The sequence below is a fragment of the Carcharhinus amblyrhynchos genome, unplaced genomic scaffold (genome assembly GCF_965287045.1).
Source record: "Carcharhinus amblyrhynchos unplaced genomic scaffold, sCarAmb.v2.hapA scaffold_61, whole genome shotgun sequence".
Lineage (NCBI taxonomy): Eukaryota > Metazoa > Chordata > Chondrichthyes > Carcharhiniformes > Carcharhinidae > Carcharhinus > Carcharhinus amblyrhynchos.
This window is the reverse complement of record NW_027649801.1, coordinates 795,564-807,862: the sequence shown is the minus strand read 5'-3', so window position 1 is coordinate 807,862 and position 12,299 is coordinate 795,564. Positions and strand designations below refer to the sequence as shown.

The following is a 12,299-nucleotide window of genomic DNA, read 5'->3' as shown; positions in this document are numbered from 1 at the left end:
CTTACCAACCTATGACTGCTACCATAAAGAAGGACAAGGTCAGCAGATACATAGGAATACCACCCTTAGGAAGTTTTGCTCTATCCTGACTTGGAAATATATCGGCCATACATTCACTGTTGCTGGGTAAAGATCTTGGAACTCCCTCCCTAACACAGTAGGTGTACCTTCACAACATGGACTACAGTGGTTCAAGAAAGCAGCTCATAACCACCTTCTCAAGTGCAATTAGGAATGGCAACAAATGCTGGCCAATGAAGCCCACATCACAGGAAATTAATTTTTTAAAAAGTGAATTGTCCTTATAGAGAGTGGCATGGACACAATGAGCTGATGTCATTTAGGTCACCTATTTAAGAAATAGCAGTTCACTCAATAGAAGGTTCACTCAACTGATTCCTGGCATGGGGAGATTGGCAGGGGTGGGGTGGGGAAAGATTTTATTCTATGAGAAAAGAATTGACAGGCTGGGCCTGTATTCATTGGTGTTTAGACTGTGAGGTGATTTTTCCAAAACATATAGGATCCTGAGGGGTAGATGCTGAAAGGATGTTTCTCCTTGTGGGAGAGAGCAGAATTAGGGGACACCACTTAAAAAATTTAACACTGCAATGAACATTTTTTTTCTCTGAGGGTTGTCAGAGAGTGGTGAGTCTTTGGAACTCTGCTCAGGGAGCGATGGAGGCTGGGTCAATTAATATTTTTATGGCAGCGTTAAATAGGTTCTTGATTAACAAGAGTCAAAGGTTACTAGGGAGAACAGGGGGCAGCATGGTGGCACATTGGTTAGCGCTGCTGCCTCACAGCATCAGGAAACTGGGTTTGATTCCCAGCTTGGGTGGCTGTCTTTGATTTGATTTATTGTCACGTATTAGAAAAGTGAAAAGTATTGTTTCTTGTGCACTATACAGACAAAGCATAGCATTCATAGAGAAGGAGAGAGTGCAGAATGTAATGTTATAATCGTAGCTAGGGTGTAGAGAAAGAACAACTTAATGCAAGGTCAGTTCACTGAAAAATCTGACGGCAGCAGGGAAGAAGCCGTTCTTGAATCAGTTGGTACGCGACCTCAGACTTTTGTATCTTTTTCCCAATGAAAGAAGGGGGAAGAGAGAATGCCCAGGGTGTGTGGGGTCTTTAATTATGCTGGCTGCTTTGCCGAGGCAGCAGAAAGTATAGACAGAGTCGATGGATGGGAGGCTGGTTTGCATGATGGATTAGGCTACATTCACAACCTTTTGTAGTTTCTTGCAGTCTTGGGCAGAGCAGGAGTCATACCCAGCTGTGATACAACCAGAAAGAATGTCATCTGTAGTGCACCTGTAAAAGTTGCTGAGAGTCTTAGCTGACATGCCAAATTTCCTTAGTCTTCTGAAAAAGTGGAGTCTGCATGTTCTCCTCATGTTTGCAGGGGTTTCATAAGAACATAAGAAATAGGAGCAGGAGTAGGCCATCTGGCCCTTCGAGCCTGCCCCGCCATTCAATAAGATCATGGCTGATCTGTCGTGGCTCAGTTCCACTTTCCCGCCCTCTCTCCATAACCCTTAATCCCCTCTCTTATCAAAAACCCATCAACCCGCGTCTTAAAAATATTTAGCGAGGCAGCCTCCACCACTTCAACGGGCAGAGAATTCCAGAGATTCACCACCCTTTGAGTGAAGAAGTTCCTCCTCAACTCTGTTCTAAACCGCCCCCCTTTATCTTGAGGCTGTGCCCCCTAGTCCTACTGTCTTTTTTGAGCGGGAAGAGTCTCTCCACCTCTATCCTATCCTTCCCATTCATCATCTTATACGTCTCAATGAGATCTCCCCTCATTCTTCTAAACTCCAACAAGTACAAGCCTAGTCTATTCAGCCTCTCCTCATAGCTCAACCCCCTCAACTCCGGTATCAGCCTAGTAAACCTCCTCTGCACTCCCTCCAAGGCCAAAATATCTTTGCGCAGGTGCGGCGCCCAAAACTGCACAAAGATATTCCTTTGGGTGCCTCAGTTTCCTCCCACAATCCAAAAGACATGCTGCTTAGGTGTATTGGCCGTGCTAAATTCCCCCTCAGTGTACCCAAACAGGCACCAAGAGTGTGGCGACCAGGAGTTTTCACAGTAACTTCACTGCACTGTTAATGTAAGTCTACTTGTGATACTGGTAAATAAACCGTAAGTAGGCTGGAAAGTGGAGCCGAGAACACATTCAGCTCAACCATGATCTTTTTGACTGGCAAAGCAGGCTGGAGTGGCCTACTCCTGCGGTCTCTTTCTGTGCTGACAGTAAGTCTCACAACACCAAATTAAAGTCCAGGTCTACTCTACCTGGACTTTAACCTGACGCAGTGAGACTTCTTACTGTGTTCACCCCAATCCAACGTCAGCATCCCCACATCAAGTGCTGATAGGCCAGGCAGCCCCCGCCCTACCAAGGAGGAAGGGCGGGGCGTTCAGTGTGATTGACAGCACGGACCCGGCCGTCCTGCCGCTTACTGATTGGCTGTTCCGGTAGAGGCGGGGTCGTTCGAGGTGATTGACGGCACCAAGCCACGCCCCTTCACCCCGTTCCTCAAATAGAAAGGCAAGGTTTGTGGAAGGCGGGGTTGGCTTAGACGGTTCTCTGACACGCTGCTCCCGGTTACTAAACAACCGACACGGATGGAGCATCAATGGGGTTTAAATATCGTATATATAAAAACGAACAACCTTCCCTCCCGCTTCTACTCGACTCAGAATGCAAGCGGCTGAGGATATTTGAAAGGGCGGCCGTTAACTGCCGGTCGCGCGCTGCCGATGGGAGCTGTAGTCCTGGACGCCCCCTGGTGACCTGCAGCTGAACTCCCCCCTCAGCGCACGCGCGGTACTTACAGTCCAATCGGCCGACTGCGCCGTGCGACAGGGTTACCCGGGGAACAGGCTAACTGACCAATCAGCGGCGACGGGGGAGGCGGGGGGCGGAGAGAAGGAGGCGGGAGGTCACGTGGGGAGGGCGGGGTCAGATGGAGGTCACGTGGGCAGTGCCCGCCTTCCCGCTGACGCCTGAGCTTCCTCACAGGCTGCAGGGACTCTCCGTGTTTGAATGGTGACTGAAATTTTACATTATCACTTTCTTTCTTTCAGCTTTCTCCCTGTGTGTGTGTTTGTGCGCTAACAGCTCCTGCCGTTCCCCCACCCCGGGCACTGCATGAGCCCGGGTGCTTTTGTCTATCTAGTTCTTTGCTGTGTGTGCTGCCTGTTTTTTGTGGCCAGCCCTGTGGGTTTCCCCTGATGTGGCCTTTAGGCCTCAGCAAGTCATAGACATTGCTTATGGTGTGGATAAGGCTGAAATTGGCTGTTTCAGGATGTTCGTTATTGTCTTTGTGCAAAATATTATGGTTTATGTTCTTGAATTAAGTCGTCTTTAGGATTTCTTTTGTTTTCGGTCACATTTTATGGTTATATTTCAAGTCTCTGCCATTGCACATCACTTTGGCTTTTAAGCTACGTTTGCAGTGTAACTATGTTAGGACTGGTAGTGAGCTGTGCCAGAACCTAATCTGTAATATATGTAAATGTAGCCATCACAAAAGTTATAATCGATGGAACCTTACAGTGTAGAAGAAGGCCATTTGCCCATTGAGTCTGCATTGACATTCTGGAAGGGCATCTTATCCAAGCCCACCCACCACTCTCACCCCTATCCCTGTAGCCTCCATGTGCTTGCCATAGCTAATCCACCTAACCTACTCATCTTTGGACACTAAAGGGTAATTTATTATGGCTGGTCCACCTAATCTGCAAGTCTTTGGACGGTGGGAGGAAACTTGAGCAGCTGGAGGAAACCCATGCTGATATGAGGAGAATGTGCAAACTCCACACAGATGGTCACTGAAGACCAGAATCAAACCTGGTCCCTGGTGTCATAAGGCAACAGTGCTAATTACAGAAGGTCAGGGGGCATGGAGTTGGGGGTAGGGTGTTAGCGTGGATAGGGGATTGGCTGTCAAATAGGAGGCAGAGAGTGGGGGTCAATGGGTGCTATTCGGATTGGCGGTTGGTGAATAGTGGAGTGCCCCAGGGGTCGGTGCTGGGGCCTCAGCTATTTACCATTTATATAGATGATCTGGAGGAGGGAACCGAGTGTATGGTGTCGAAATTTGCTGATGACACCAAGATTGGTGGAACGGCAAATTGTGCGGAGGGTGTGGAGAGTCTGCAGAAGGATCTAGATAGGCTGGGCGAATGGGCCAGGAAATGGCAAATGGAATTTAATGTTGGCAAGTGTGAAGTTGTCCACTTTGGTAGGAATAATGGTAGGAAGGACTATTACTTACATGGCGAAAAACTGCAGCATGCAACGGTGCAGAGGGACCTCGGGGTCCTTGTGCATGAGTCGCAAAAACCCAGCCTGCAGGTGCAGCAGGTGGTCAGGAAGGCGAATGGGGATGCTGGCCTTCATAGCGAGGGGGATTGAATATTAAAGTAGGGAGGTCTTGCTGCAACCGTACAGGGCACTGGTGAGGCCGCAGCTGGAGTACTGTGTGCAGTTTTGGTCGCCACACTTACGCAAGGATATTTTGGCCTTGGAGGGAGTGACGAGGAGGTTTACTAGACTGATACTGGAGTTGAGGGGGTTGAGCTATGAGGAGAGGCTGAATAAACTAGGCTTGTTCTCATTAGAGTTTAGAAGAATGAGGGGAGATCTCATTGAGACGTATAAGATGATGAATGGGATGGATAGGATAGAGGTGGGGAGGCTCTTCCCGCTCAGAAAGGACAGTAGGACTAGAGGGCACAGCCTCAAGATAAAGGGGGGGCAGTTTAGAACAGAGTTGAGGAGGAACTTCTTCACTCAAAGGGTGGTGAATCTCTGGAATTCTCTGCCCATTGAAGTGGTGGAGGCTGCCTCGCTAAATATATTTTAAGATGCGGGTTGATAGGTTTTTGCTAGGCAAGGGGATTAAGGGTTATGGGGAGAGAGCGGGAATGTGGAACTGAGACACGACAGATCAGCCATGATCTTATTGAATGGCGGGGCAGGCTTGAAGGGCTAGATGGCCTACTCCTGCTCCTATTTCTTATGACCTTATGACCTAATGCTGACCGTAATATGCAGGTAGAGCAAGTGATTAGAAAGGCAAATGGAATGCTGTTTACTGCAAGAGGAATGTTGTACAGGGTGTTATTGAGACCACATCAGGAGTACTGTATACAGTTTTGGTTTGATTTAACTAAGTTAGATGTGGTTCAGAGAAGGTTTGCTTCACGGATACCTGGTGGGAGGGTATCTTCTGAGAAAAGGTAGGGCAGACAGGGCCTGTATCTATTGAATTTTAAAGGAATGGAAGGTTATCTTAAATATTCTGAGGGGACTTGACAGGGTAAATACTGAAAGGATGTTTCACCTTGTGGGGAAGATCATAAGTCTGGGAAATAGTTACAGAATAAATGGGTCTCTCATTGATTATGGTAATGAAAAGAATCATTTTATTTCAAGATTGAATCATAAGAACATAAGAAGTAGGAGCAGGAGTAGGCCTTCGAGCCTGCCCCGCCATTCAATAAGATCATGGGTGATCTGAAGTGGCTCAGTTCCACTTTCCTGCTTTCTCCCCATAACCCTTAATCTCCTTGCCTATCAAAAACCTATCTACCTGTGTCTTAAATATATTTAGCGAGATTGCCCGTTGAAGTGGTGGAGGCTGAGAATTCCAGAGATTCACCACCCTTTGAGTGAAGAAGTTCCTCCTCAACTCCGTTCTAAACTGCCCCCCCGCCCTTATCTTGAGGCTGTGCCCTCTAGTCCTACTGTCCTTTCTGAGCGGGAAGAATCTCTCTACTTCTACCCTATCCGTCCCCTTCATTATCTTATCCATGGAACTCGCTTTCCCAGGCAGTGGTCTTTCAGAATGTTTTCAACAAGGTCTTGCATAACAGACTGCTATGTAAAGTTAAAGCACATTGGATTGCAAGAAATGTATTGTTAGAAAGTTGGTTAGCAGATAGGAAGCAAAGAATTGGCATAAATGGGTCTTTCTCTGAGAGGCAGTCAGTGACTAGTGGTGTTCCGCAGGGACCTGTGCTAGGACCCTAATTGTTCACATTATATATTATGATTTGGAAGAGGGAACTGAATGTACCATCTACAAATTTGGAGACAATACAAAGTTGGGTGGGAGATGCTTCAGCGTGATTTGGATGGGCAATGTGTGTGGGCATCTGCATGGCAGGTGCAATATAATGTGCATAAATGTGAGGTTATCCACTTTGGTAGCAATAGTAAGAAAACAGATTATTACTTGGATAGAAATTGAGGGAGATGGATACTCAGTGAGAACTTGGAGTCCTTGTGCATCAGTCGCTGAAAATAAGCGTGCAGGTACAGAAGGCAGTAAAGAAATCCAATTATGTATTGGCCTTCATTGCTAGAGAATTTGAGTGTAGGGATTGGGGAGTTTTGTTGCAATTGTATAGGGTGTTGGTGAGGCCATACCTGAAGTATTGTTTCCAGTTTTGATGTTCTTGTCTGAGAAAGGATGCCCTTGCTATAGAGGGAGTACAGCAAAGGTTTACAAGGCTGAATCCTGGGATGGCAGATCTGTCATTTGAGACAGACTAAGTCGGTTAGGATTATATTCATTGGCATTTAGAAGACTAAGATGGCAACTCATAGAAATTTATAACCTTCTGACAGGGTTAGTTAGAAGGGTAGATTCAGAAAGAAAGGGAAAGAGTTTTGTCTATGGGAAGTTTTGTTTGATTGGAACATTTTAGATACATTATCATGTTTGTATTATTTTTGTCTGTAGTTGATAAGTCATTAATTTTCTTAAACTTCCCTTGAAAAAACCCTTTCCACAGGTTGAAAAAAGCTGAGACTAATGTTCATGTGATACTGGAACTGAGTCCTTTGATTGGAGAATTGAAACCTTGATTTCTCAGCCTTGTAACTTCTAGCAGCCCTCTGGATAGACCCAGAACAGTTTGTAGTCAGAGCACCCGGGAGAGAGAGAATCTGGGCAAAAGCTCATCTCCAACAGCAAATTTCCCATTCCAGGAAAGCAAGAATCCTTGCTTTCAGCTAACCAGCAGAATTTCCAAAACCAGAGAGAGGGAAAAAAAAACACTGCTTTAGTGTCTCATGTCCGCCTCCTAGGCTAAAACTGAAAACGAATCCTTAGGTTTTCCCCCCCAGGGTGGAACCACCTGACTTTGACATCAATCAATCTACCCTCTCACAACATAAGGTCTTTTTAGATCCCAAAGTAAAAATAAACAAAATCCTTTCAACATCATTGAAGTAGCAATGAAAGGATTTATAGCAGATATCCGAGCAACAATGAAACCAAAATTGATTATAGTGGCAGAGAACGTGATTTTAAAAAAAAAATCTTACGGTTATGTTAACGTTAGAAGGGATAAACCTTTTTAGGATTGAGATGAAGAGAACTTTCTTCACCCAGAGGCTGGTGAATCTGTGGTTGTGAATTTCACACAATGTAGTTGAGGCCAAAATGTCTGATTTCAAGAAGAAATTAGGTACAGCTTTTAGGGCTAAATGGATCAAGGGATAAGGTGGGGGCGGGGAGAACATAACATAAGAAATAGGAACAGGAGTAGGCCTTCGAGCCTGCCCCGCCATTCAGTAAGATCATAGCTGATCTGTTGTGGCTCAGTTCCACTTTCCTGCCCTCTCCCCATAACCCTTAATCCCCTTGCCTATCAAAAATCTATCAAAACTGCATGCTGCAGTTTTTCGCCATGTAAGTAATAGTCCTTCCTACCATTATTCCTACCAAAGTGGACAACTTCACACTTGCCAACGTTAAATTCCATTCGCCCAGCCTATCTAGATCCTTTCATTCTATCTTTACCCATCAAAATCTTATACACCTCTATCAAATCTCCCCTCATTCTTCTACACTCTGGGGAATAAAGTCCTAACCTACGTAAGAACATAAGAAATAGGAGCAGGAGTAGGCCGTCTAGCCCTTCGAGCCTGCCCCGCCATTCAGTAAGATCATGGCTGATCTGTCGTGGCTCAGTTCCACATTCTCGCCCTCTCCCCATAACCCTTAATCCCCCTCGCTTATCAAAAACCCATCAACCCGTGTCTTAAAAATATTTAGCGAGGCAGCCTCCACCACTTCAACGGGCAGAGAATTCCAGAGATTCGCCACCCTTTGAGTGAAGAAGTTCCTCCTCAACTCCGTTCTAAACCGCCCCCCCTTTATCTTGAGGCTGTGTCCCCTAGTCCTACTGTCCTTTGAGCGGGAAGAGTCTCTCCACCTCTATCCTATCCATCCCATTCATCATCTTATATGTCTCAATGAGATCTCCCCTCATTCTTCTAAACTCTAACGAGTACAAGCCTAGTTTATTCAGCCTCTCCTCATAGCTCAACCCCCTCAACTCCAGTATCAGCCTAGTAAACCACCTCTGCACTCTCTCCAAGGCTAAAATATCCTTGCGTAAGTGCGGCGACCACAACTGCACACAGTACTCCAGCTGCGGCCTCACCAATGCCCTATTCAGCTGCAGCAAGACCTCCCTACTTTTATATTCAATCCCCCTCGCTATGAAGGCCAGCATCCCATTAGCCTTCCTGACCACCTGCTGCACCTGCAGGCTGGGTTTTTGCGACTCATGCTCAAGGACCCCGAGGTCCCTCTGCACCGTTGCCTGCTGCAGTTTTTCACCACGTAAGTAATAATCCTTCCTACCATTATTCCTACCAAAGTGGACCACCTCGCACTTGCCAACATTAAATTCCATTTGCCAGTTCCTGGCCCACTCGCCCAGCCTATCTAGATCCTTCTGCAGACTCTCCACACCCTCCGCGCAATTTGCAGTTCCACCAATCTTGGAGTCATCAGCAAATTTCGACACCATACACTCGGTTCCCTCTTCCAGATCATCTATATAAATGGTGAATAGCTGAGGCCCCAGCACCGACCCCTGGGGCACTCCACTAGTCACCAGCTGCCAATCCGAATAGCACCCATTGACCCCCACTCTGTCTCCTATTTGACAACCAATCCTCTATCCACACTAACACCCTACCCCCAACTCCATGCCCCCTGACCTTCTGTAATAACCTCTTGTGCGGCACCTTATCAAACGCCTTCTGAAAATCAAGAAACACCACATCCACCGGCTCTCCCCTATCCACCACCCTAGACACATCCTCATATTGAATTTGATCAATATCAAAACAAAAAGCAGAGCAGGCTTGAAGGACTGAATGGCCTCCTGCTTCTGGTTTCTTTGGAGGCTGGATCAGTAAATATATTCTTGCTTAACAATGGAGCCAAATGTTACTTTAGAGTCGTCAAAATGTGGAATTGAAACCCGCACTTAGTTTTATGTTGATAGCGGAGAACAGGAACCTCAACTCCCAATGGATTTTGGAACTTTTGTGTATGTGCAGACTTGGAGCTGACGGCATATATGCAGATCAGCATTTTTAAGTTCTTTGGGCCTGGTGTACTTACACATAAGGAAATTGGCATGGAAGCCTGAGAAGGGTGACTGGGAGCAGAGCACCATGAAAGAGCAGATTCTACACAGGGTAAGAGGGGCCCAAAGGAAGAGTCCCAGAGAGCGAGTAAGAAAAGGACCCAGTTAAAAAGAGAGGAACAGAAACAGAAAAAACACCATGGAGGGCATACCAGTGAAGAAGGCAGCTGATGTTTAGTGACTCTGTGCTTTGGGACAAAGGTATCCCTTTGGAGCAATAGTGTTCTCCTCAGTGTGGCCAAAGATCTGAAGCTGTATATGTAATTTGATGCTTGAGTGTATACGCAGGAATCCAGTAGAATGGATTCGCAGAAACTCGATTGAACAATTGTGAGGTGGATCAAGTTGTGACATTGGGAGAGAATTCTCAGTTTAGATCTTCAAAGGTGAAGACTGAAACCCTTGTAAGTGGCTGAGCTACAGTGAGATTGGTTGACTAGGAAAGTCTTATTGACATCTGGGTGGGTTGTTCCAAAATCCATGGCCTTGGTTGCATCTGCCATTTATTGCAGTGTGGTGTTTTTAGCCACAGTTGGTTTGTTAATTCACATGTACCTCATATTTGCCCAAGGTTGATATTGTAAAGTTTGTTTTTAATTTGTTCAAAACCTTTGATTTGGTTTATTATTGTCACATATTAACATAGTGAAAAGTATTGTTTCTTGCGTGCTATACAGATAAAGCATACCATTCATAGAGAAGGAAATGAGTGTATAATGTAGTGTTATAGTCATTGCTAGGGTGTAGAGAATGATCATCTTGATGCAAGGTAAGTCCATTCAAAAGTCTGACAGCAGCAGGGAAGAAGCTGTTCTTGAGTCGGTTGGTATGTGACCTCCAACTTTTCTTTTTCCTGACAGAAGAAGATGAAAGAGAGAATGTCTAGCGTCCGTAGTTATGCTGGCCGCTTTGTTGAGGCAGCAGGGCAGGTAGATAGTCAATGGATGGTAACATGGTTTGCGTGATGGATTGGGCTACATTCATGATCTTTTGTAGTTTCTGCTGTCTTGGGCAGAGCAGGAGCCATACCAAGCAGTGGTACAGCTGTGAGGCTAGTTGCCTCACTACAGGAAGGATGTGGAAGCTATTGAAAGGGTGCCGAGGAGATTTACAAGGATGTTGCCTGGATTGGGAGGCATGCCTTATAAAAGGTTGAGGGAGCTAGGTCTCTTCTCCCTGGAGAGACGAAGGTTGATATGCGACCTGATAGAGGTTTATAAGATGTTGAGAGGTATAGATAGGGTGGATTCTCGGAGGCTATTTCCCAGGGCTGAAATGGTCGCTACGAGGGGATACAGGTTTAAGGTGCCAGGGAGCAGGTACAAGGGAGATGTCAGGGGTAAGTTTTTTACTCGGAGGGTGGTGAGTGGGTGGAATCGGCTGCTGTCGGTGGTGGTGGAGGCGAACTCGCTGGGGTCTTTTATAAGACTTCTGGATGAGCACGTGAGATTTAATGGGACTGAGAGTTATAGTTCTATGGCCTGGTAGGTATGGATATGATTGGCGCAACTTGTGGACCGAAGGGCCTGTTTGTGCTGTAGTGTTCTATGTTCCTGTGTTCTAAGGATGCTTTCTATGGTGCATCTGTAAAAGTTGGTGAGAGTCGTAGCTGACATGCCAAATTTCCTTAGTCTTCTGAGAAAGTAGAGGCGTTAGTGAGCTTTCTTAACGGTAGTGTTGGCATGGGGGGGAACCAGGGCAGGTCACCTAAAAACCTGAAGCGTTCAATCCTTTCTACTTTGTCCCCCATTGATGTAGACGGGCATGTCCTCCTTTTATGCTTCCTAAAGAAGATGACAATCTCCTTCATTTTGTTGATATTGAGGGAGAGATTATTGTTGCCACACCAGTTTGCCAGATTCTTTATCTCATTCTGTACTGTCTCATCATTGTTTGAGATCCGACCCGCTCGTCAGCAAACTTGAAAATCGAATTGGAGGGGAATTTGGCCACACGGTCATATAGACTGTGGAATCTTGTGACTTCATTCACTAAGTAAGTGTCTTGAATCTCAGATTTTGTCTACTTTAAAAAGAACATTATTGGTCCCTAACCAAATCTTGCCAACAACTTTGAAGTCTGATCTAGGATCACAGTGGAGACTACAAATTGAGGCGGCAGGGTGGGTGACACTGCCTCAGTGCCAGGGACCCAGGTTCAATTCCTGGCTTGGGTCACTCCATGCGGAGTCCACACGTTCTCCCCATGTCTTCATGGTTTTTTTCCAGGTCCTCCAGTTTCCTCCTGCAGCCTGAAAGACATGTTGGTTAGGTGCATTGGCCGTGCTAAATTCTCCCTACATGTACCGACTTGGGGATCATCACAGTAACTATATTGCAGTGTTAATGTAAAACCAACTTGTACTAATAAACTTTAAACTTTAACCAGATCAGCCATAATCTTCTCAAATAGTGAAGCAGATTCAAGAGACAGGTGGGCTTACTATTGCTCCTAATTTGTATGTTTGAATTAAGACAAACGCAATAAAAGTGCAGTTTGCCTTCTGAAATCTGCAGTGTTGGAAGAATTAGTTCTGTGTAAGTTCTTGTTTTAACCTATAATGTGTACACTGCGCAGGATCCAATTTAGAAAGTTGAGCATCCAAGAGATGCAATTCATGGATCTGATTCTATTGAGTTTTTGCTTAAGTGTTATTATATTGCTTTCCATTTTACACCTGTTACTGTACTTTACGGCCTCATATTGCCATCCTGTCCACTCTTCCCTTCTTGCAATCTCACTGCCCTACTATTGAGACCAACCTCTTTTCCATCTCCTTGCTCATTTCTGGGACTTCAAAATTGCAGAGTCCTTTGCTT

General features: G+C 45.8%; 1 protein-coding gene across 1 annotated transcript in view; it reads left to right on the top strand.

Annotated features, from left to right (window-relative positions):
- The first annotated feature begins 2,982 nt into the window (after positions 1–2,982).
- Positions 2,983–12,299, top strand: part of rnf4 (ring finger protein 4) — a 45,802-nt gene continuing 36,485 nt past the window's right edge. Inside the window, exon 1 of the mRNA XM_080182520.1 lies at positions 2,983–3,064. The gene's annotated coding sequence lies outside the window, so the exon portion shown is untranslated. The remainder of the gene's footprint in view (positions 3,065–12,299) is intronic.